Here is a 23,282-nt window from a genome sequence, read left to right on the forward strand (position 1 = left end):
AATGTGGGAATTCATTTCTCTCAACTCAGATTGTTTCCTAATCTGTTTAAAGGGAAACTCTCAGCATGAAGCATTTCATTGTTGACTAACACTGAATACTGCACCAAGTGTTAAATGATTGAAATGAAACTGTTCTTATGTCAGTTCCTTGATTGGCAAAATTTACATTTTAGTCGAGGAAGAAAAAGCATTTTTCATAAAGGCTTGCAAATCTGTTTGCTTTTCATCTGTTCTGGGGGAGGTATTTCCCTTGTGCTCATTCTGGCACAGGGTACCTAGGAGGCCCAGAAGCAGCAGCAGCTGCACTGCAGGTGGGATTTGGGAACAGAACTGAGTTTCGCTTTCTGACAGCGATGGGCTAGCCACTCCTGGGCCCCTGCATTCGTTCCCATCTCAAAACATGGGGCTGAGCGCCTCCCCCTCACCCAGCTGACCTATGGGGTTTCTGGTCTGTACCTGTCTGTAAAATCCTTTTCCTGACAGTGCCACCTGCCTTCCTAAAGCCTTTTAGAACTCACAACTCCTGTCTGTCCCCAAGCTAACCAGTCCTTGCATCCTGCACCCCTGGGTCTCCAGCTGCTCATTCTGCTACAAAGCCGCCTTGTCATGTACTGTCCTCGGCCTGGAGATGGGGCCAAGAGCCAGGAGGAATTCCTCGCTCTGGAGTGTTACTCTTGAAGAGGAAAAAACAGGTAAGTAGGTCTGAAGTGTTAGAAGGTGGCAGGGATGTGGAGCCAGATTTGCAAAGGGGCAGCACAGAATGCTGAGCCGGTGGCACTAGGTGGGATTGGCCTAGTGGAGAGGGTGACAGTTCTCTGCAGTGGGGCCACTGGTGTGATGAGTCTTGGGGTCTGCTGTTCCTGCTTTCTGAGGTTATGGGAGGGGACAAGTTTTTGTCCATTTCTACACCTCAGCACAGCTTTGAAGGATGAGTGACTGGCAAATGAGGAAGTAATCCTGTGGGAGCTGAAGTGTTTGGGGTGGTAACTCCACCTTGGATAAGGTGAACTCAGAGTTACACAGTAGAGGGTTTTGCCTTTGTACCCAAAGGTGCTTGATGAATGTCCCGGACTTGGAAAGTTAGGTTGAGGGCAGACCCACAGAAGAAGTGTGGGTCGGTCGTGCTTCAGGAGGGTCTTAAGTGCTAGGGCAGCCTCACTGTGGGTGGCCTGCTATCTTTTCAGCTTTGGGTATGCTGGGTTTCCTGGGAGCTTTTAAAATACCAGTGCCTTGACCCTACTTCTGGAAAAGGCACCCTGCTCAGTTTTAACTGGATGCGTTGTGTTTTCTGATTTGTCAACTCCAGACTTGCTTACCTAATGGTTACATTTCATTGCATGTGAACAATTAGGGCCCTGCTCATGCTCAGTGTTGAGCCTGGCTGCTAAGAGCAGGCCCATGAAACTTACCCCTCTGTCTGCCAGGCACTGCCTGGGCTGGGGGTATATCTCAGGGGTAAAGCATTTGTCTAACATTTGCCTAACGGTGAAGCCCTGGGGTTTTCCCCCCTGATACTGGGGGGGAAATCAACTCATAAAGCAAGGTCATGAGTTTATCATGTCATCTGCCTGAACAGCTGCCTGGTGGTTTCTGCGTGTCATGGAGGATCAGGGCTCATTGGTGAGGGGCTGCAGTTTTGAAGCAGAGGGTTGCATGGCTTGGGTTCTGATGAGAATCCAAGTATCTCCTGGTTTCGATTTGGGCACCAGAGAAAGAGGACACATCAGTGTTGCCTCCTTGTACTCCCCGAGAGGGGGAAGTGTCACATTAGAACATTTTTTACACCTACTAGCTGACCATTGCTATTGGAAGGCTCAGTAACCACACTCACCTTGGGCTGAGCTTTACAGACAAGAGAACAAGATGGCCTGAGAACCCCCTTGCTTCAATGATCAGTAACAGGAAGTTAAGTGGGTGATGGCTTGCTGGGGGGGGGGGGCGGGTTCCAGATGCAGGACACAAGTGACCCTGGAAGCCTATCAGAGTACCCTGCAAGTGGTGGTTAGCCTCTTGGGGAAATTGAAGGGTGAGGGGCTAACAAGGCTTGAATGTGCAAGGGTTGACCTACAAAAGGGAGGGTTTGGGGCTAGAACTTCCCCAAAAAGCCAGGAACCAGCTTAGTGGGAACTGGACAGTAACCTCATGGCACAAAGTAGAGGGTTCGGGTTTTTTTTTCCCAAAAAAAAAAAAAAATGTTTTTTGACCAAATACACAAATGAATGAATCAAGAGTAAGAGTTTTGGGCTGGGGTTGTGGCTCAGCAGTAGAGTAGTCACCTAGCACGGGCAAGACCCTGGGTTCGATCCTTGGCACCACATAAAAATGAATAAATAAAGATATTGTGTCCAACTACACCTAAAAAATTAATATTAAAAAGAATAAGTGTTTTAATCTTCCTGGATTCAAAAATTAAAAAATTTCAGGCTGTACCTTTCACAGATTTATAATCCAAGAACTCAGAAAATAAATTAAAATTGGTCAGTACTTAGTCCCAACACTGCTACATTTGATTCCCACAGATGGGGCCTATGATCCTAAATTATAAAACAAGGAAATGAACCACATGCAGCAATGGGTGTAAAAATCCTAAGAACTTCAGATAACAGGTTGAGCATACATGATTGACCTGGGCGTGGTGGTACACACCTGTAATCCCAGCTATTTGGGAGGTTGAAGCTGGAGGACTTCAAGTTCAAGACCAGCCTCGGCCACTTAGTGAGACCCTGCCTCAAAACAGAAGGGCCTGGGGCTGTAGCTCAGTGGTAAAGTGCCTGTGGGTTCAATCTCCAATTCCCCCCTCCTAAGAGAGGGAATGAAGAAGTATGACTAATGACCTTCCAGCACTGATTGCTTCATCCTCAGAAGCAGGAGAGTCCAAAGGAATCTCAAATCAGATAAAGGATCCATACCTAGGCTCTCAGGAGTCAAACTGCCAAACGTGAACAAAGTTCACTAAAGTAAATTTACAGGTATGTACTTAAAGAGGAAGGATCTTTAAGCAGAAACTTTCAATAGGAGTCAAAAAATCATGGAATCTTTTAAATGCTGAAAAAATTATTGAGCTTAACTGGTATTAAGAAGTAAGAGAAATACATTTTCAAAGTTTTTTAAAAAAATCATTCCCATACACCCACCCAAAAAAATCACTAAAGAATATCCTTTAAGGAAGACAAGAATTGAGCCCAGAGGATGGTGGTGAACAGAGAAACTGGTAAACTTGTAGTGAATCTAAACCATTGAGAAACCAAGCTCACTACAATAGTGGACAGTTACAGCCGAGAATAGTGAGAGGTGGAATTAAAGAATACTAAGGGCTCTGTGCTATTGGGAGGCTAGAGATAGGGTTACCTTGGTTCATTTTGAGTTTTATATAGTTCAAAATGAAAGGGTAACAACTGGAAGAATAGCTTTGGAATGTAGAGCTTGGTTGGTTTAGTACAAGACAGAAAAGATGGGGTGGGGCAAAGAAAAAGCACTATAATGAAAAGCACAAAATAAGATGGCAGAAATAAAATTTACCAGCAAAATAAACGTAAATGGTGTAAATTAACAAAAGATAAAATCTTCAGGTTTAATTTAAAAAATTCTAACTCAATTATTTCCCAAAAATCACACACATAAGAATGTACAGGGATGGGAAAAGATAGGGAAAAAAAAATCCCAACTCATACTGAACAATGGTGTTCTAAGGAAAAGACTTCAAGGCAAAAAGACTCACTAGAAATAAGTCAATTGAGATACAGCTTCCATGCTTTTTGGGAATAAAAGCCTAAGGACCATGAGATTCAGTATTCCTTAGGGCAGATTATTATAAAAAATAAAGAAGTCATCAAAAAAAAAAAAAAAAAAAAGAAAGAAGTCATTGACCTAAAGAATAACAGATCACCTGGGAAAATAGAGCACTAAAAACCAGAGAGGCGTGGCCTCTGCAGTGTGTTTGGAGTCACCTTATAAGTCTGCCTCCCCAGGGACTGGGGGAGGCCTGGGCCCAGTGACTTAGGGGACAATGTCTCCTCTTGGTTCTGACTCTGTCCCCTTGAGTTGATGTGTTTGTTTACTTACTGTCCTCCCTTGTCCTTCCCTTTGTTCTTGGGTTTGATTTTATGCCAGTTGGTCCCTCCTTGTCCCCGGATCCACTTTTGTCTCTAGAGGGTTGGTCTGGCATGGTTTTGAGATACTCGATATAAGTAGAAATTATTGGCAAACTGGGCTGGGGATGTGGCTCAAGTGGTAGCATGCTCACCTGGCATGCGTGAGGCACTGGGTTCGATCCTCGGCACCACGTAAAAGTTAAATAAAGATATTGTGTCCACCTAAAAGCTAAAAAATAAATATTTTTTTAAAAAGAGAAATGATTGGCAAAGGCTCTGGATTTGATTTCTAAGAGAACATTCAGGATGTTGGAGGCAGTGGGTGATGGGTCTGCCTTGCAAAGAGAAATTTGATTTACATTTCATAAGCTCCTCTCCCCCTTGGTATATTAGACGGTTTTGCATTTAAAAAAGGTTTGTGTGGCAGCATCTAGAAGAGAACTTCACCCACTGGGGTGGGAGCCAGTGAGCTGGCAGCAGGCCCCCCTTGGTGGGGTGGAGAAGAGGACTTGGGGGTCACATGTCCCCATTTTTCTTGGTGACTCTTTCTCTTTGGTAGGAAAATGAGGCACTGGACCTCCTCTGTGTCCTAGGATTCTGCCTTGCTCTGTCCCAGGGAGTTTCCAGACCACGGAATTTCCCTGGGCCTCTGGGGAACGGGAAGCAAGACGCCGAACTTTCTGGAACATAGGGACTTGTCTTCCTTTGGACCTGGCTGCTTCCGTTTCTCACTGTCCACCGTGTGCCTCAACTCCTTCACGGACCTTCATTCCTTCACCTTGGATCCTCCACCATCGAACCTTCAGTGGGGCTGGGGCTGGGGCTGGGGCTCAGCGGTAGAGCACTTGCCGGGCATGTGTGAGGCCCTGGGTTCAATTTTCGCACTGCATATAAATAAGTAAAAATAAAGGTCCATTGACAATAAAAAAAGGAAAAGAAATGATACTTAAGAAAAAAAAAAAAAAAGCACCTTCAGGGTCCAGCCCTGCAGGAAGGATGAGGGGTGGGAATAGCAGTGCCTGAGGCCAGGGCTTGGGACTCTGAGCCTGTGGCTACATCTGGGTCCCCTACCAACATGGGCTTCTTTTCCTTTCCCTACCGTTTGTGGGGGGACCCCTAGACTGCTTCCAGAGGTGAGTCTAGGGTGTCTCTGGTCCTAAGTACTACTAAGTACTACTAAGCCCAGTACTATTATTCATTGTGGGCAGAAGGGTAGCAGGAACCAGAGGGGCTTGGCAATGGAGCCACCAAGAGCAGGGTCCCAAACAGTGGACCAGGATCAGAAGCATCAAGGTCCTCTGGTGTTTGCTAGAAAAGCCAGTTCTCAGCTCACCCTCCTGGCCCCAACCTGCATCAGGGGTTCAGGGGCTGGGCTCAGAGATGGGGGTGCTGCTGAGCACATACCTGCTCTATTGCTTCCCACCATGGCCTTGGGCAGCTAGTCACCCCCAAACTTCAGTAGCCTGGGTGGCCAGCCTGGCATGTTGGGGTCTGCCTGAGTGAAGAGCCACATCCTGTCCCTGGGACCCCTCGGGCTCTGGGTTTGGTCTGGGTCCAAAAGTCCACATTGGGAAACAGCTTAGTTTGGGTCTGAGGGGCTTCATCTGGGGAGGGACAAAGGAGAGTCAGGGCCCCTGCCTGTTGGGGGACAGTGCTGGAATACAGGGAGGGTGGACCAGGGGGAGGTTTCCCAGCCCCCAACTCGTGGCTTCTCTCTCTGTCCTTCCTGCATTGTCACCTTGGCAGGTGGCTTGCCTTCCTCTGAGCCAGCCCTCCTGCCTCTCCAGCTTTGCCCGAGCAGACCTCTTGAAGGAGGCATCTGCACCTGCTGCCACCCACTCACGTGCCCTACATGGTGTCTTCCTCTGACACTGTCCCTGAGACAGCTGGACTACCTACCGTTGATGTAGTGCGCACTGTGGCCAAGCGCCAGTCTATGAACTCGTGTTCTTACCATTTGCTCTTCATAACACCCCTTCACAGGTGAGGGACGGCAGACACAGACAAGCTAAGTGACTTGTCCAGAGCCACACAGCCAGCAAGAAGAGGCACTGGCCTAGAGTTGGGCAGCCTGCTTGGTGACTGCATGTTGAACAAGACGTATCCTGCCCTGTGGCCATGCTCAGTCCTCACTCTGGCAGGACTGTCCTGAGCTCTGGCGGCTCCTTCTGTCTCCCTTGCTCTTGGCCCACCTCCCAGGGTCTTTTCCCCGGCCTCTGGGCACCGCCTGTGGAATCTCCATTCTCCTAGGTGCAGGTTGACTTCCCTGACGTTCATTCAGATGCTTCCACTTGGTCTCTCATGGGTACGGCCCCAAATTGCACCCCAAATCTGCTCACATCTCCCCAGCACGCGGGTTGTCTGCTGCTTCGCAGCTCAGTGGGCCCCAGAGGCCAGTTGCAGGATTTCCAGGCGGTTGCTATTTTGTATGTGGCCAGGAGGGGGAGTTCCCACCTTCCCGCTCCCTCACCTCACACCCCTGCCTACCTGGCCCTGTTGTCCTGTCTCATCTGAGTGGCCACACAGCCATGTCCCCTGTGGGTTATGGATGGCCCTACCCCGGCCAGGCCATGTCCGACTTTTGCTTTCCTCCAGTCTGTTGCACACACAGCATCCAGAATGCTCCATCAGCAAATCAGAAGGTGCCACATGGGTAAACCCGGGCCATCAAGTCTCCTGAGGACCCCTGAGCCCAGGTGCCTCATGGCCTCACCTGCCCGCCTTTCCTGGAACCTCCCGGAGCTGGAGCTCTTCTCACACGTCTGCCTCCTGCCTCCTGCCTTCGCATAAGCTCCTCCCTTTGCCTGGCCCTCACCTCTATCTAACTGTCCTAACGTGGCAGGCCTCAACTTGGAGGCCACGAGAAACCTTCCCAGACTCAGTGAAGCCAGATTAGAGTCCCCACTGTGCCCCGCTGGCCTCCAGCAGTGCTGGTTCGGAGCATTTGATCCTTTGGACTCGCACTTGTTCATTTTCCTGACGCCCCTGATCCCGAGTGGGGCTCTCTGGGCTCTTGGTAAATTTCTGAATGAGTCAGTGAGTACATGAGCCACCCGGGAAGCCACGCTGTCTGACTCAGCAACGTGAGGGTCATGCCACGGGACCAACTGAGGTCTGACTGGAGCCCTTGGCCCTGGCGGCGAGTGGTCTGTCTGCGGGGCTGGCCTCCTGCATTCCCCTCCAATCCAGGAGGACTGTGCCCATCTCAGCTCATCCCAAGCCTGCTGGGGCTGTCAGGACCCACAGGGTGGCTGGCTGCTGGGGCTTCAGGTAGGGGCTCAGGAAGTTGAACTGAAGGCTGAGTTCTTGGGCGACACTGACTCTTCTTTCCTTGAGTGTCCCCAGCTCTGGGCTGGGCCTGTGCTCTGTTCTCAGGACTCAGGATGGCAGCAGACAGCCCCTGCTTCCGCCTGGGCTCTTCCAAGGTCGGAGGTGGGGTCTCAGATCTGCTTAGTGCAGTTGTTGTTGTTTTCAGTTTTCTTGGTAACCTGTTCTTGTGCAGATGTTCAAGTGATGTGGCAGGGACATGAGTTTTTGGAACTGTTGGCAGAAAACCCTTTGGCATCCCTGTGCTTCTGGAGATTTCTGGGGCCGCAGACTAGCTCCAGCTGCAGACAGCTGCCCGCCTTCTCACAGCATTCAGCTTTTGAGCCCAGCAGCTTCCTGGGCCCCAAACACGTGAGTGACCTTACTATTCTAGCCCTTCAGTGATCCCTGACAAACTCTTTCTGGTGTGTAGGTGGAATTCCTATTTTTAATAGCCAAGTTGTTGAGAAATCGTAGGACTTCTACTTCCATCTGAATGGAAGGCTTCCAGAAGTATTTGTATCTGTGCTTCTGTAGAATCCAGGGGGTCATCTTCCCCCAAGGACATCAGCAGGCGTGTGTTGGGGGAATGGAATTTCACCCCAGTGTGCTCACGTCCTCTGGGTAGAGTTGGGGAGGCATAAGGTAGTCCCGGGCAGGTGTCGGGGTGATGACCCTGTGGGAACTGTAGTGTGAGCACAGGGCAGAGTGGCCCAGGCTGCTGGATCAGGGAGGACGTCAAAAAGAGGTGGTCTTCCAGTTGGAGGGAGAGGCTGGGGAGGGGAGGGGGAGGCAGGGAGGAGGAGAGGGGCACTTTTGTTCTTGTAGTGGGTGTGAAAGAGCCCGTGGTCACAGGAGCCAGCGGCTCAGTGGTTGGAGTCAGGGGTGGGCCTGGTGGGTGGGGAGGACAGGGCCAGGTCGGCAGGGCCACAATGCCATGCTGCGGGGTCTGAACTCTGTACGGAAGCCCTGTGAGTTTTTCTGAGGAGTGACATGATCAGATTTGCATTCCAGCCAAGTCTCTGGTCTCAGGCAGCAGCCACCCTTCCCGTGGGCACCGCCTTCCCACGTGAACGCTTCTCTTCTGTTTGAATTGTTGTTTTAAACTGCTGTTTCAAACTGCTGTTTCCAGCCCTCGGTGCTGATTTCCTGTCTCTGAATAGTTTTGATCTCTGGTTTGAACAGTGCTGGATTACAGAGAGGGAGACCAAGGGAGGAGAGTCCAGCCAGGGATCCAAGGGCTCCAGGGCCTCCTGGGGGGTGGGAGGGGATCACCGAGGCCCCAGGATGAAGGTCCTGCTGGGCAGGTATCCAGGGCCTGCCTGCCCTGCGAAGTGTGCTAAGGATCCAGAACTGTGGTTTTATAACTCAGACACATTGCGTGGTGTCTGAAAGCCATTTCATTAAATGCCACATAGATTCAAAATAGAAATTACATCTCTGGGACAAAGCCCATTGAGCGGGGAGCCAGGCACACTGAATTGGAACCAGTGTCATCTCACAAGGCAGGGATGGTGCGTCCAAGGCTGCCACCCACCTCCTCATTCACATCTGACCTCTCCAGAGGAGGCTGAGGTCCTGGAGGCCAGTCACCTGCAGTGAATCAGGGCAGCTGGGAGAAGAATGGCAGCCCCTGGTCACATACCTCCAGCTGTACTTATGACTCAGGACCCTCAGCTGCTGCTGAGGAAGCCATCTTCTCCTCGAGGACCCCAGGGCTGCCCGTGAAGGTGTGGGCCTGAGTCACGCTGCTAGTGGGAAGCAGAGATGGCTCTGGACTCCCAGCTCAGGACTCGAACACGGTTTCTCTCTACCCCAGGACACTCTTTGTACCCCCAGGCTCTTTGTGTTTCAGAACCAGATGATGGAGAGGTGTGACCCGGCAGGACACCTGGGGAAGGGGCTTGGGCTGGGTACTTTTCAAGTCTGGAAACTTTGCTATAGGGGATCCACGGGGCGAGCAGCCCTGCATCTGCCTTCTGTCCCCAGCCTTCACCTGCTTTCTACCCAGTCAGCCACCAAAGTGGCCACTTCTGGGGCCTGTCAGCCCAGCCTGCAGCCCTGGATGCTGCTCCTTCCACCACTTCTCCAGGTGGGCCAGGCTTGGAGGATGTCAGGAAGGTGGGAGGGGGCAGGCAGAGCAGGCCTTTGGGGGAGCACCTGGGATCCCAGGGTAGGCAGGGGGGAGCAGGGGGCAGGCCCATGGCAGGAGCACACACAGCACAGGGAGAGAAGCCTGGGCATTGGCTTCGTTGGCCATGAACTTGTACTTTTTGTGTGTATTATTTCTTTCCATCCACTTGTGTGTGTCTGTGTGTGTGTGTGTGTGTGTGTGTGTGGTGCTGGGGATTGAACCCAGGGCCTTGTGCATGCGAGGCAAGCCCTCTATCAACGGAGCTGTATCGCCAGCCTTTTCCATCCACTTTTTAAAGGATCATTTTGTTTTCTGACATTCATGTTGGGTGCATACCTTGTTCCTTTTTGTGTTTACTTGTTTAGACACAAGTTACTAAAATCGTGAAATTTCCTGTGAGAACGCATTTAGCCAGAGTCCCACGGATGCTGCACTGGCTGCACTCTGCACTCCGGTGTTCTGGGCTGTTTATTTCTCTGCCTTCCTTGCTTTGGGTTTGACTTCCCTCTGACTCACGACTTAGGCATTTTCTCCCCAGGTGGCGGCTGTTCCCCTCCTTCAGGTTCCTCAGACATTTTTGTTTGATGGCACTGTTGTGCAACTGAGGGAATGCTGTTTCCATTAGTTCTTATTTTCGGAATTCACTGAGCTCTTCCTTGTGGCCTTCTTTGATGACTGATTTTTGTGACTGCTTCATTGGTTTTTGGAAGAGCACGTTCTCCTTTCTGCTCCCTGGGTCCTTATTTGCATTTCATTTATGCATCTGTCACTGGATTATGAACTCGGTAGATTTTCAGTACGAATGTGGTTCTTTCTATTTCTCTGTCTCTTTTTCTGCCGTACTGGTGATTGAACCCAGAGGTGCTCTCCACTGAGCCACACCCGCTCCTTCTTTAAATTTTTAATTTTGTGACCCTCCTGCCTCTGCTGAAATTTCAGGTGTGTGCCACACACCTGGCTTCTATTTTTTCTTTTATGCCTTGCTTATGCTTTGTGAATGTTGGTGCTGCCTTCTCTGGATCATACCTAGTGAACTATTTGTTGTAAATTGTGCTCTTGCTCATACACTCTCTCATCTTGTTTAAAGCTTTTCAGGGTGCCATGTTCTTGGGTCCCACTTCTGTACTTCCTATGAGGAGCCTGCAGAAGACTCTGTCTCTTGAGTTCCCGGACACAGTGGAAAAGTCTGAGTCTAACTTGTACTTTTTATCCTTAGAAGGAGATTTGACTTTTCGGCCTGGTTGCCCGGATGGTTTTCTCCTTAGCTTTTTCCCTCCTTTCGTTTTACATTGTAAGTCTAGTCACCTTCTGTCCCCCACGACATCCCTGTCCTTTCAACCTGTAGATTCAAGTCTTATTTCTGGAAATTTTCTTGGATTATATCTTTGAACACTTTTGCTCATTCTTTCAGCCTTCCGTTCTGGGTGTGTGCCGGGCCCCTGGGTCTGTCACTCCTGCCCCTGGCTTGCCTTGCTGGGATGCTCTGGGGGTGTTTCCAGCAGTGCTGCTCCTGGGGGTGGTTGTAGGGCTGCGATGCAAACACGGCTTTGTGCTTCCTATAAACACAGCTAGCATGTGATTCCGTCTCTGATTTGCTTCTTCTGCTTCCTGGAGCCAATCCCAGCTGTGTTCCCAGTGCCACTGTCAGGAGCTTGGGCACCGGAGGGACCTCGGTGCGCAGCTGTGTTCTCCCCTCCCTGCTTCTTTCCAGAATGCTGCTCCATTTTCCTGCCTTTGGCAGTCCTGGGCCTGTTTCCAGGTGGGGTTTTATTTTGCTTCTGTTCTCACTTGGAGATGGAGTTTGTATCGGAGATAGAGTTTGTTGCCAGGTGCAGTGGCATACACTTGTAATCCCAGTGACTCTGGAGGCTGAGGCAGGAGGATCACAAGTCTAAGACTAGCCTCAGCAATGTAGCAAGACCCTGTCTTAAAATAAAAGATAAAAAAGGACTGGGATGTAGCTCAGTTGTAAAGCTCCTCTGGGTTCCATCCCCAGTACCAACAAAACAAGACAAAACAAAATTAACAGACAATCAAACAAAAGGTAAGAGTTTGCATTCTGTTTCACTTTCTCATTATTTTGGGGTGCATTTCTTTCTTTTTTTTTTTTCAGGTTTGTCAAGGTATAAATGATATACAATAAATGGTGCCCGTTTAATATTGCATTAGTCATTTTTTAATTATATCAAAATGCCCTAGGCAGGTTCTTTATAAAGAAAAGAGGTTTATTTAGTTTACAGCTTTGGAGGCTGAAAGTCTAAACAGCATCGCAGGCTCTGGCAAGGGCACCTTGGAAGATGGGGGAGGAAGAGATCCTACAGCAAAACATCAGCAGAGAGGCTGGGGTTCCACTCTTCCTTCAAGGCAGAGCCCACTGATCTTAGGACCTCCCATTAGACCCCCAGCTCTTTAAAATGTCCTGCTCCCAATGTTGTTAAACTGAGGACCAAACTCCCAACCCATGAACCTTGGGGGACAAACCACAGCAAATGTGTAGTATTGCCATGTTTTGACGCGTGTTCAACCCATGGGACCATCCCTGCACCGAGCCACTGCGCGTCTCTCCTCCGGCAGCTCCCACACACCCCTTGGTGGTTTCTTCTTTGTGTTCTTTCCTCTGCCCCCAGCTTTAGGTGACCACTGACCGCTTTCTGCCATGTAGATTAGATTGCATTTTCTAGAGTCCTGCTATCAATAGAACCTTGCAGCGTGTTTTCCTCTGCCGGCCCTGACACTGACCCTAAATATTCTGAAATAGGTCCAGCTGTTGTGGGTAATAGGTGGCTGGTCCTTCTAATGCTGTCTTTCCAATGCTGACACATGCTTTTATCCTCTTGGGTCAATAAGTAGGTGTGGGACACCTGAGTCAAATGGTAGGTGTATCTGCCAATCTCTTCCAAAGTGATTGAGCCACATGTCTGCAGCACGTGAGGTGAGCCGGGAGCTCCAGTCACCTGGTGTCCTGCCAGCAGTTGGTCTTTTACGTCCCAGCTATTCCAGTGCCTGGCTAGCATAGCCCCTGTGCTCTTCGGTGACATTTCACTCATGACCGACGGCACCTGTGTCTTTTCACGAGCTTGTTTTTCACACGTATCTAGGCATGTGCTGCATAAAGTTTTGCTCAGCGAGGGCCACAGATAAGGCCACAGCCCCTAGTCATTGGCCCCTAGTTATGCAGCAGCTCCAGGCCTGGGAGCAGCAGGGCGCTGACCCAGTGCTGGGAGGGAGGGAGGAAGCATGGGCAGCGAGGTCCTCTGTGTGGCCAGGGCACTCATGGGACACCTGGAGAGCTGAGGCCAGCACTTGGGGTCTGTTGCCCTGGGAAAGGGCTCCTCTGTGGAGAGACGCCACTGCACGTCCCTCCAGTTGTTTCTTCTTTATTGAGCTTGGGCCATGTGTGGTTTTAGGTGCTGGACAGCAAGGAGAGGAGGCCGGAGGAGGCAGCCTCCATGCTCAGCCCGGTACCTGTGCTTGGATTTCCCCGCGTGTCCCACGGAGGCAAATGCACATGTATGAAGGTAAGCACGTGAGGGAGCTCAGTGTTGTTTTTCTTCTACAGCAGAAGAGAGGACAGGAATGGGCCATGTCCACTGCGGGAGGCCGGGGAGAGGGAGCCTGAGCCTCAGGTGTGGGGGCTGGGACAGCCCAACCCATGACAGGAAGCAGTGGGGTCACCCATGTGAGGCCAGGTGACAGCACAGTACCTGGTGCCTTGGGACACTCAGCCCCTGTGACCCTGTTCAAAAAGAGACCTAGAATAGCAGGTGAAGGGAGGACTTCTTGTCTGAAAGTAGTTCAGTGCTTATTACATTTTCATTGCTCATTATAAATGAAAAAATATGGCTTCTGGTTTATTCATCAGCCACGCAAACCTGGCCTACTGTGACCCTTCCCTGCAAGCTAGTCCAGGCGCTGGTCTGGCATGGCAGTGCGGTGTCTGAGGTGAGCTGAGGGGTAAATGCTGCCTCCAGAGGCCTCGAGGAGGACAGGGCCACCTTCAGCCATGGGCAGCTCCGTTGGGGGGCAAAGCCTGTGAGGAGCACAGGTGAAAAGGTAGATGAGCCCAAGTCCTCCTGCTTTCCTGAGCCTTCTCAGCCTGGGTCAGGGCTGGGGAGACAGGAGAGGAAGACCTAGGGTGCTAGCTAGTTACGGTCACCTTGACCAAGACGTCTGACAAGAACGACGCAGAGGAGGAAGTTTATCTTGGCTCATGGTTTCAGAGACTCATTCCATCGCCAGCTGATCTGGGCCCAAGGTGAGGCAGGATATCATGGCGGAGGGCGTGGTGGGGGAGAGCCATTCAGTTCATGGCAGCCAGGAAGGGGAGAGAGAGAAAGAGAGAGGACGGGCCACAGGGAAGATGCACCTTCCAGGAAAGGCTCCCAGTGACCCCCTCCTCCTCCACTGCCACCAGCCTACAGTCCAGCCAGTCAGTCCACTCAAACTAGATGGAGCGATTAGGTTACAGCTCTCACAGTCCAACCATTCACCTTTGAACCTTCTTCCTGCATAACACAGGGGCTCCGGGGACCCCCACATCCAGACCATAACACCCAAGCTCTCTTCCCAGTGTGCTAAACCAAGCGCCTTCCTTGGTTCATACCTCTGCTACGTGCAGGGCATTTGCCTAAGCATTGTGAGGGGTAGACAGACCAGCCAACTTGGGTCTGGGGGGGCAGGTGACTGGGCTGCCTGGGGGGGGTGGAGTGTCGGTCCTACCTGGCTCTCACCTATTTGCACCTGCTGTGCCTGGCCTTTGCTCCAGAGGGGGTTGCTTCAGGGCCCGCCATGCCAGGTCTCTGCAACAATCGGTTCACAAAGAAGCCTGGTGTGGGTTTGGAGCCAGACTCCTTATCTCCACTCTTCCTCTGCTACTTTCCTTTTCTGGGCAAATTGCTGAACCTGTGAGCCTAGTTCCCTCATCTGTAAAATGGGTTCTGAGCAAAGCTTCCAGATCAACACCCAGGGCTGTCGAACTCTTCTCCCTGCTCGGCTACCCGATGGGTAGCCTTCTCCAGGGAGAAGAGTCAGGGAGACCTGGGAGACCCAGAGCGGTGGGTCTTGGGGGCCGAGTGAGGCCAGGCAGGCAAGACCTGGCACCTTCTGTGGTGTGCCTGATCAGTAACCTGTGGATGACCATGAATCCAATATTCAAGTCTGTTCTGAAATGCAATTCTGGGCTACATTGTTTCTGGAAGTTTGGACAGAAAGCACAAAGAACTAAATTAAATTACCACAAAATTGCAATCACTGAGCTAATGACTGTGATAGAAAAGAATTGCAATACTTAAGTCCTGTCATTATACTAATAACCTTCGCACAGAAATACAAACATAACAATTGTTTGGCAAGAGTGATTTATTACCTGGGGAACAGAATCTGGGGGAAGAAATTCCTCCTGGCTTCTGTGAAGAGAGGAAAGGGCTAAGATTTCTTTTTTTGGTATTGGGGATGGAACCGGGGAGCACTCAACACTGAGCACATTCCCAGGCCTTTTTCTTTTTTCTTTTGAGACAGGGTCTCGCTAAGTTGCTCAGGCTGGCCTTGAACTTGCAGTTCTCCTGCCTCAGCCTCCTGAGGAGCTGGGATTACAGGTAAGTGCCACCACTCCTGGATAGAGAGCTAAGATTTCTAAAGTGCCTACTGTGTGCCAGGATGCAGTGGTGGAGGTCCCTGTCCTAGGAAGTCCTGGTTCACATGGGCAGGGGGCAGCCAGGATGGCAGAGGCCATAAAGGGAAGGGGCCTTAGGAGGAGGGGGTATCAGCAGAAACCTGTAGGAGGTGGTGGCCTTGAGCTAGGCCTGGAAGCATGAGTAGGATTCAGGGGATCTTATTCCCCTTCCTCATCTCTTCTCCTCAGCCAGCTACAATCTGGCTTCTGTCCCCTGCTTTTGTCCTTGAAATGCCCTTCATGACTCCAGAACCAAAGGTGGGTCCTTAGTCCTCTTCTTTTATTTTAAATATATATTTTTAGTTGTAAAATCAAGATAGCACTCCTCGTAGGTGGACACGATACCTTTATTTATTTTTTATGCGGTGTTGAAGATCGAACTCAGTGCCCCACGCACCCCAGGCGAGCTCTACCACTGAGCCACACCCTAGCCAGTCCTCATCTTCTTTGGCTCTTAGAAGCATGTGTTCCTGGCTGCTTCTGTGGCCTCTGGACCCACCCTTCCCTGGGTCCCACAGCATCACCTGTCCCTTCCCCTGCTCCCTGTCCCCTCTTCTGTGTCCTCTCCCCTCCTGACCTCCACGCCCCCAGCTCAGCCCTCACCTCTCTTCCCTGTTGCTGGCTCCCACATCTCACTGGCCTCTCGGCCTCCGACCGACCCGCTGTGCACAGTATCTCATTGTCTATGAAGCACTTTCCCCCCACCCCCACCCCAGGCTGTCCAAAAGACAGTCTCCTAAGCCAGATATCATAGATCAAAAAAGCTCACATCAGCACCCAGGAAGTCTGCCCTGGGCCCAGTCCGGGCCCAGTCCTGACCTACAAGGGTGCTGCCAGCTGGGCATGGCCAGAGGGGAACCCTGCTTCTTGCGAATGCAAGCGGAGGGGATGTGCTCCTCGTCACCGCCTGGGATCACTGTGCTGGGGCCACCTTGCTGATGTGGAGCTGGAGCCCAGTCTCCGGTACAGAGAGTGTCCCTCACACAACACGCTGTGGCTTGTCCATCTAAGCCCTGATTGATATTGTGGCGTTTCCATTTTTAGAATTACGAAAGGTCCTATTTGAGGAGGTAAGGGCTGCCCTGCAGGAACCGAGGGGGTGGAGGGCGCAGGTGCCTGGGGCTGGGCTCTGAGGCGTCACGGCTGGCCTATTTATTTTAAATGAATGAGTGAATGAATTATGAATGAATAAATAAAGGAGAGAACAAAAGGAGAGGCGAGGGAATGAACCAATGTGCTTCTGAAAGGAGCATCGTGGGTGTCCACTGGGGATGGCCGTTTCCCTGGACCTTGCACACCAATCCTGGCCACAGTCCCCCAGGGCGGGGAGCGCCATCTTGATTTTATAGATGAGGAAAGGAAAGAAAAGCAAAGCTTGGAGAATCCGGGTCATTTAGCTTGCCCGGCCTCGGCTTGCCACCTGTCAACTGGGGAAGGAGGTCGAGAGGCTGAGAGGCCACTGTGCCTGGAGGGGGCTGTGAGGGCCATGGCTCAGAACTTCTGCCCCTTCTTACGACTTGAGCTCCCACAGTGTGTAAGTGGCCTGGCCCAGACTTGAACCTGCTCAACCTGTCCTGCTGCCTGCCTCGGGCACTTAGCAGACTCCAGGCCTTGCAGTGAGTAACTGAGGATGAGGGCTGGTCCCTGGGCCATCCCTGTCTTCTTGAGGCCATTAGGTTTAGGTCCTTCAGCCTGGAGGGTGATTGAACAGCTCGGTTCCAGTCCGCCCCGGTACCCGGTGCCCTTCCTCTCCATCTGCCTCCCCTGAGGACGAGATTGGAATACAATTGCAATGGTCTGGCTCACTAATTTCATTTTCTGTGTCTGGAGTAATAGGGCCTCTTGAACTCATTACGTTTATTTAAATTCAAATAACAACCAGGTTGGTGGGCGGGAGAGGCTTTGCTGAGGAAGCCTGGTCATTCCCAACCAGGATGGCTCAGTGTTCGGCTGCTCAGTTGGGGCCCAGCAGAAGCTGACATTGACCTTGACCCCAAGTGGGCAGGCACCAGGGAGCTCCCCCCAGCACTTCACCTTCAGAGAACCAATTAGGCATGAGAACAGTGCCTTGGGGTCCAGTAGGGGCCAGCCAGCCAGCCCGCCCAGGAGATGGGTCTGAGCCTCTTCCTTGAATTAGCCATTTCCATTATGTTCTTGTCAGTTTCAGGCCAAATCTGCCCCAGGTTTTATTTCAATCTGGCACTGAGAGGTGAGGTGGGGGTGGGTGGCATTCCCAAAGGGATCTGTGTTCCCTAATGCGACAGAACCATTTTCTAGTGAGCCGGAGCACCCTCAGCTCAAGGGCTTCAGTGATTTAGGTCCTTCAGTTTGGAGGGTGATTGAACAGTTCAGTACCTGGGTGCTGTGATGGTGGTCACTGGGGACTCTGGCTACAGAGACGATAAACAAGGGACGCTGGTGCAGAGGGGTCCCAGGAGGCCACGGGAGCACTTCTCTCTTCATTGATTCCTGCCTTCAGCCTTGGTCCTGTGCTAAGTTCCTTGGCTCTCCCCAAGGCCTCTCCTCTTGGCTGACAGTGTCTGCTCCCGTGTCTTGGTCCCCTCCTCTGTCTAGTACCATCCAGGCTGCTCCCCTTCCAGGAAGCCTCCCTGGTTGCCTTTGGATGCATCTTTCTTCTTGTTCCCCAGAATTTTATGCCAAAACCCAAATGCTTTCTGGGCTGACAGGCTCTCTCCTCCTGACAAGGAGCAGGGCCAATGTAGATCGATCCTGGGGTCCCCAGTGCCCACCCAGAGAGGATGCTCAGTGGCAGCTCTCTGAAATCCAACAGAATTCCCTGGTACCCGGCCCCTCCCCTTCCTTCCTACATTCACCATAGGGTTCAGGTCCCCTCACTCCTCTGCCTCTGTCCCAGGACCACCTGCGTAGCCCCCCACTGCTAGCCAGCTCAGGCTCAGCAGATGTTGATGCTTCTGCTTCTGGGACCTCACAGCTGCTCTGCCGGTCCCCCATGGCCTTTCCCCAGCCATCCTGGCCCCAAGCCTCACCCCAACCCTGTTCCTCTTTGGAAGCATTACCCCACTGGCTGCTCAGGTTAGGACTAGGTACCGGATGCAGGGCCTGGGCCACCTGGCACCACACTTTGCTGCCTCCTAGGCTGGTGGCTCTTTATTAGCTCAGGGTTCAATGCTTGGACTTTGATGTGGCCTGTGAATCCTTGGGCAGATGTGCAAGAACCCAGTCTCCCTCTGCACATGTGCCAAGTGGCTGTGGCCTCACTGCGTGGGCTCCACGGGGCAGCCTGCAAGAGGACAGCACTGCTTTATTCTCCAGACGGGCAAACCAAGGGGCCCTGAGGTGGAGGGCCGGCCCAGGTATACAGAGCTGTGGTGGTACCAGGTCATAGGTGAGGAGCCACCTGGCTTCTCCCACAGGCTGCAGACCTCATTCAGAATGTGCAGATTCCTAGAGTGTTCTGGGGTTGCCTGTCAACCATGGCCACCTCTCGGTCAATCAAGATGCCGTCTCGGGTTGCAGATGCAGCATTTTGGTGGAGAGGTTAGTGGTGTGAGTTGTGAGCACCGGCCCAGGAAGCGGAGCCTCAAGGCAAATATCAGCTCTGCTACATTTTGCTGTATGACATCTGGGCCCTGGTTTTTCCACATGTGATAAAGGACCTCTTTCTTCTCTGTCCCCAGAAAAACTACAAGACCAGCTTTCCTCAGCCTGCTCACCATATGGTGCCCCAAGCAGGAGAAAACCATCTGCAGGGGCTGGGAGTCCTTACCATCTTGGCCAAGATGACTGTGCGTCTTAGATTAGCTCGTGGTCCATCCCAGGCGAGAGCCCCTGCTGGGAGACTTAGCTTTCAGTTGGGTTCAACCTCCCCTCTCTGAGCCTTGGGCACTCATCTTCACAATGAGGCTGTTGGACTTGCTGCTCCTATGGCACCAGCAATTCATGACTGCATGCTCTAGGTAGTGACTAGTGACCTGTGGCGAAGCTGATCAGGGGGCTCTGGGGCATTGTCACCCTACAGCATATCCCAGAGACAGCCTAAGGCTCACTGCTGTCAAGAACTGCTGGTGGGGACAGGGCTGGGCAGGGGTGGGCAGTGGCGCCTTCTCTCCTGCAAGCAGGGCCCGGGTCCTGAGCTCATCATCTAAGCAGGTAATTATGTGTGTGCTTTGTTCACTACACAAAGGAGCTCTCAGAGAACTTGGAGGGGCTCTGCTTCCTGGCTGATTTGATTTTTTCAGAGCTGGAGTGTGAAAATCAAGCTGAACCTGCCTAATTGTGTCTGGGAAGGCGATTCAGAGAGGCTCTCTTGGAAGGAAATCAGGACAATTAGCTCTTGGCAGCGGGGAGAGGGGGGTGCAAGCTCATGATAGCAAATGTCAGCCTGTTCCGGGGAACCAAAGGGCAGCACAGGGCGAGAGTGGGAAAAGGAGGGGCGTCCGCAGCTGCTTCCCAGGGGCTGGTTAGCGCCCACCGCCTGCGGGAGCATAGGCTCCTAGTGCGGGTGCCTGCGGGAGCAAAGGCTGGGGCGGGAGAGGGAGAGTGGGGTGCTCACCCGAGCCTTGGGGTTTGGCCACGTGGCCTTGGCAAGGCAGGAAGCCCGGGGTCTCAGGTTCTCTGTGTCTGCCCAGTGAGCTCTGGCACAGTGAGCAGAGGGAGCCCACTCACCCCGGGTAGCGGCCGGTCCAGCGGGAGGGTGCGGAGGGCCTGGGAGAGGCCCGTGGCCTCGCTCAAACCCGGCTGCGGCGCAGGGTCAGGCTCCAGCTGGCCCAGCTGCTCTCCGGGCTGCCCCGCTTTCTGTGTCACAGAGGAAAATTCTAACTCTAACGGCCTCTTGGGCTTCCAAGGCAGAGAGGTGGGGTCCGCCTCAGCCTTGCCTGTTCTGAGCTCTGCGACGTTACAGAGGCTCCTCGGCCTCTGCTCGGCTTCCTAACCAGACGCACCTGGCATCCAGCACCCCATCTGGCACCACGCCTGTGACAACTGCCCATTGTCCCTCCTGTGGCATCAGGAAACTGGGGTCCATGAGTCCACTTCCCAATCACCAAAGAGTGTGTGTGTGTGAGTGGGTTTGTGAACGTGAGTGGGTGTATGTGATGTGTGTAGGTGTGGGAGTGAGTGTGCATGGCTGTGTGGAAGTGAATGTGAGTGTATGTAAGAGTGTGAGTATAAGTGTGTGAGCATGTGCACATGTGAGTGTGTGCACATGAAAGTGTGAGGGTGTGGGTCTGTGATTGTGAGTGTATGTGAGTATGCATCAGTGAGTGTGAGCTGGGTGAGTGGTTATGGGAGTGTGTGTGTGAGTGCATGAGTGTGTGTAAGAGTGCATGTGTTAGTGTGAGTATATGAGTATATGTGTAGCTGAGTGTGTGCATATATGTGAATGTGCATGTGTGTATATGTGTGAGAGGATACATGTGTGTAGAAGTTTGAATGTTTGTGTAAATATGTGTATGAGTTGTGAGAAGTGTATCTGAGTGAGTGTGTCAAAGTGTGTGAATGTGTATAGTGTGTATGCATGCAGTGCATGAGTGTGTGCATGGGTGTTTGAATGTGAATGTGAGTGTGTGTTGGATAGACGTGCTCCTGGATGGAGTGTGTCTTTCCGTGGGGCCCAGGATATGCGCTTCATTTTTTATTTATTTTAAAGGAAGCGGCCTGGTTTGGGTGGAGCCATAGAGCGGCATCAGAATCCAACACCCCAGGTGGGCAGTGATCATGTTCTTCAGCTCCTGTGTCTGTACATAGAGATGATGGTCACACCAGCTTCCAAGTGAGGGTCAAACTCTTTGATACACTCGGAAGTCGTGGCACAGGGCCTGGCACCACTATTGTCACCGACATTGTGACTGAATGGCTCAGGGTCCCACTAGACACGCTAGCATGGGATGTGAGAGGAACCCACCCCGGTGGCTGGAATGAGGATGCCAGGGCTCAAGTTCAGACAGCACCCACTGGCAAGGGGCATGTGGCATCCATTTGGATTGGTCTATCTTGAGATGCTCCAGTGTTAAATAATTTGGATCCCACCTCTGAGAGAGGACACAAGCCTCAGGCTGCTTGCAAAGGCAGAGTTGTAGAGGAGGTGGTGGCATGTGTGGGCGTGGCCAGAGAATCCAGCCCCAGAGCCAGCCCTGGTCTGATCTGAGGAGCCTGGGCCCCACTGTCCCCAGCTGTCCACTGGGATGTGAGACCTGGAAGTGTGCATTGCCCTCTGTGCCCTGTGCACCCTGTGTATTGTGTCTGTGCAATTTCTCACACCCGTTTGGTAGGTGGGATGGGGGGCGGGCAGGGAAGCAGGTTTGGAGTCGGGGTAGTGAAGCCCTGCGCAGTACAGGTGGAGGTGGCCGTGAGGGAGGGGCAGCCAGGGGCCCTGGGGTTGGATAGCAGCGCCCAGCAGTTTGCTAGCTCTCCTGTGGGCTTCGGAAGGCTCTCTTGCCTTAGGTTTGGCCACTTGGCATGGAGCAGATGGCGACCTCTCCAACACGGCCTCTGACAGTGGCCTCTTGGTGGCCCACCTGTGAGGAACACATCCTCCGTCTTAACGCCTCCTCCGTAAAGCCTTAGAGACCACAAGTCCTGAAGCCAGATTTAAAGTTAGGTAGTCAGTGTAGTTAGGTAAATCGGGTCTAATATCGAGTAAAATCGAAAATGAAGGCTATGCTGACAATGATTCCGAGAAACGCAGGACAACTCATGGAATGTTAATGAAGTCCCGGAAAGGCCCTAGGCCAAAGTCCACCCCAAAGAAATGTTAATGGACCCAGGAAACAGCCCCCAACAGATTTGGAGATAGCCCATCCCAGAGAAGTGATAAGCCCATCCCAAAAAGTGATAATTAAGTCCTTCCTGCCCGTTTGGCCCACCTGTGTCCTAACCCTTCCCCCTCACCAAAACTATAAAAAGGGGAGACAACCGCACTTCCACGGATTCCACCTCTTGGGTCCCCTTCTTCCTCCGGGAGAGTCTTTTCTGCTGTCCTTTAATAAACTTCTAATTTCTACTCTGACCTTGCCTCGGCGTGCTCTCTGGTGTTATTCTTCAACATTGGGGAAGCAAGGACTCGTCACCGGTCAACAGCGGTAACAGTCCCATTTCCTGAGCAGAGCTGAACAGTTATTTTACACTTCATCTAATTGATTAAAGTGACTCTGAATTAACGGGGCCTTTCAGAGCTGAGTGTGTGTGTGTGTGTGTGTGCATGTGCGTGTGCCGCAGTCTGGCTGGGCACAAATCACGAGCCACTGAAGCAGGAACAAACTTTATTTTTGAACTCCACCAAAACACTCACACACACGCTCCCGGGGAATTCTCTCGAATGCCACGCGGCTCCTCCAGGAACCAGCCACCGGAAATATCTCCTCCGGAAATCCCTCCTCCTGCACTTCCCCAACCAATGGGAACTCTCCAGGAATCCCCACGAGAACTCCAAAGTAGCTGCCGAGGCAGATAGTAATGCCTCGCCTGTCAACCAATACTATTGGCAAAATGCCAGGGGCCATTCCAACTCGGCTGTGGCTCTCAGCACGCGTGTGAAATCCAGAGCCAGCTTTAGGCCAAGCTGCAGGGCTAGGCGAGAACTGGGTGGTCCTTCTGGACCCTGCTCTCTGCCATTCCTGCCTTTCCACCTTCCTCAAATTCCCAAAGTCATGTCAGCCCTGGCTCCTGGCTGGCTTCTGTGCCTTTCTGCAAACACCAGCCAGGATACAGCTGCATGGGTTGGGGTCAGGTGCATCACAACTGCTGGATGCTCCCAGTGAGTGTCAGGCCAACGAGTGGGGCGTTGGGCATCCTGTCTCCTTTATTCCCCATGCTGTCCCTGGAAAGCGACCCTATGGCCTACTCTACAGCTGGAGAAACTGAGGCCTGTTTGTGGTGCACAGCCTGGGCGGGGGGTGAGGCTGGGACAGAAGCCCAGGCCCCATTTGCTGCCATTCTCCTGCCACTCTGACGCTGCCGTGAGAGTAGGTGAGGTTGCCACCTATTTCTGGGCACGGAGAGGACACCTGCTGAGTGCAGCTGGTTCCACAAACACGACCACGTCCAGAATGGTGCTGGTTTGCTCTCGGGCTCTCCTGAGAGCTTTTACACCTTCCAGGGA

At 52.2% G+C, this 23,282-nt stretch overlaps 1 long non-coding RNA gene across 2 annotated transcripts; it reads left to right on the forward strand.

Annotated features, from left to right (window-relative positions):
• Positions 1-330: 330 nt before the first annotated feature.
• Positions 331-19,608, forward strand: LOC114094688 (uncharacterized). Of its 2 annotated transcripts, none has more exons than XR_011704224.1 (4): positions 331-692; positions 12,939-13,049; positions 15,045-15,125; positions 18,862-19,608. It is a non-coding gene; the product is annotated as an uncharacterized lncRNA (long non-coding RNA). The 2 variants fall into 2 exon arrangements; XR_003583114.2 differs by having other exon boundaries at positions 15,049-15,125.
• The last annotated feature ends 3,674 nt before the right edge of the window (positions 19,609-23,282 follow it).

Source organism: Marmota flaviventris, chromosome 14, assembly GCF_047511675.1.
Source record: "Marmota flaviventris isolate mMarFla1 chromosome 14, mMarFla1.hap1, whole genome shotgun sequence".
In the NCBI taxonomy this organism is placed as follows: Eukaryota; Metazoa; Chordata; class Mammalia; order Rodentia; family Sciuridae; genus Marmota; species Marmota flaviventris.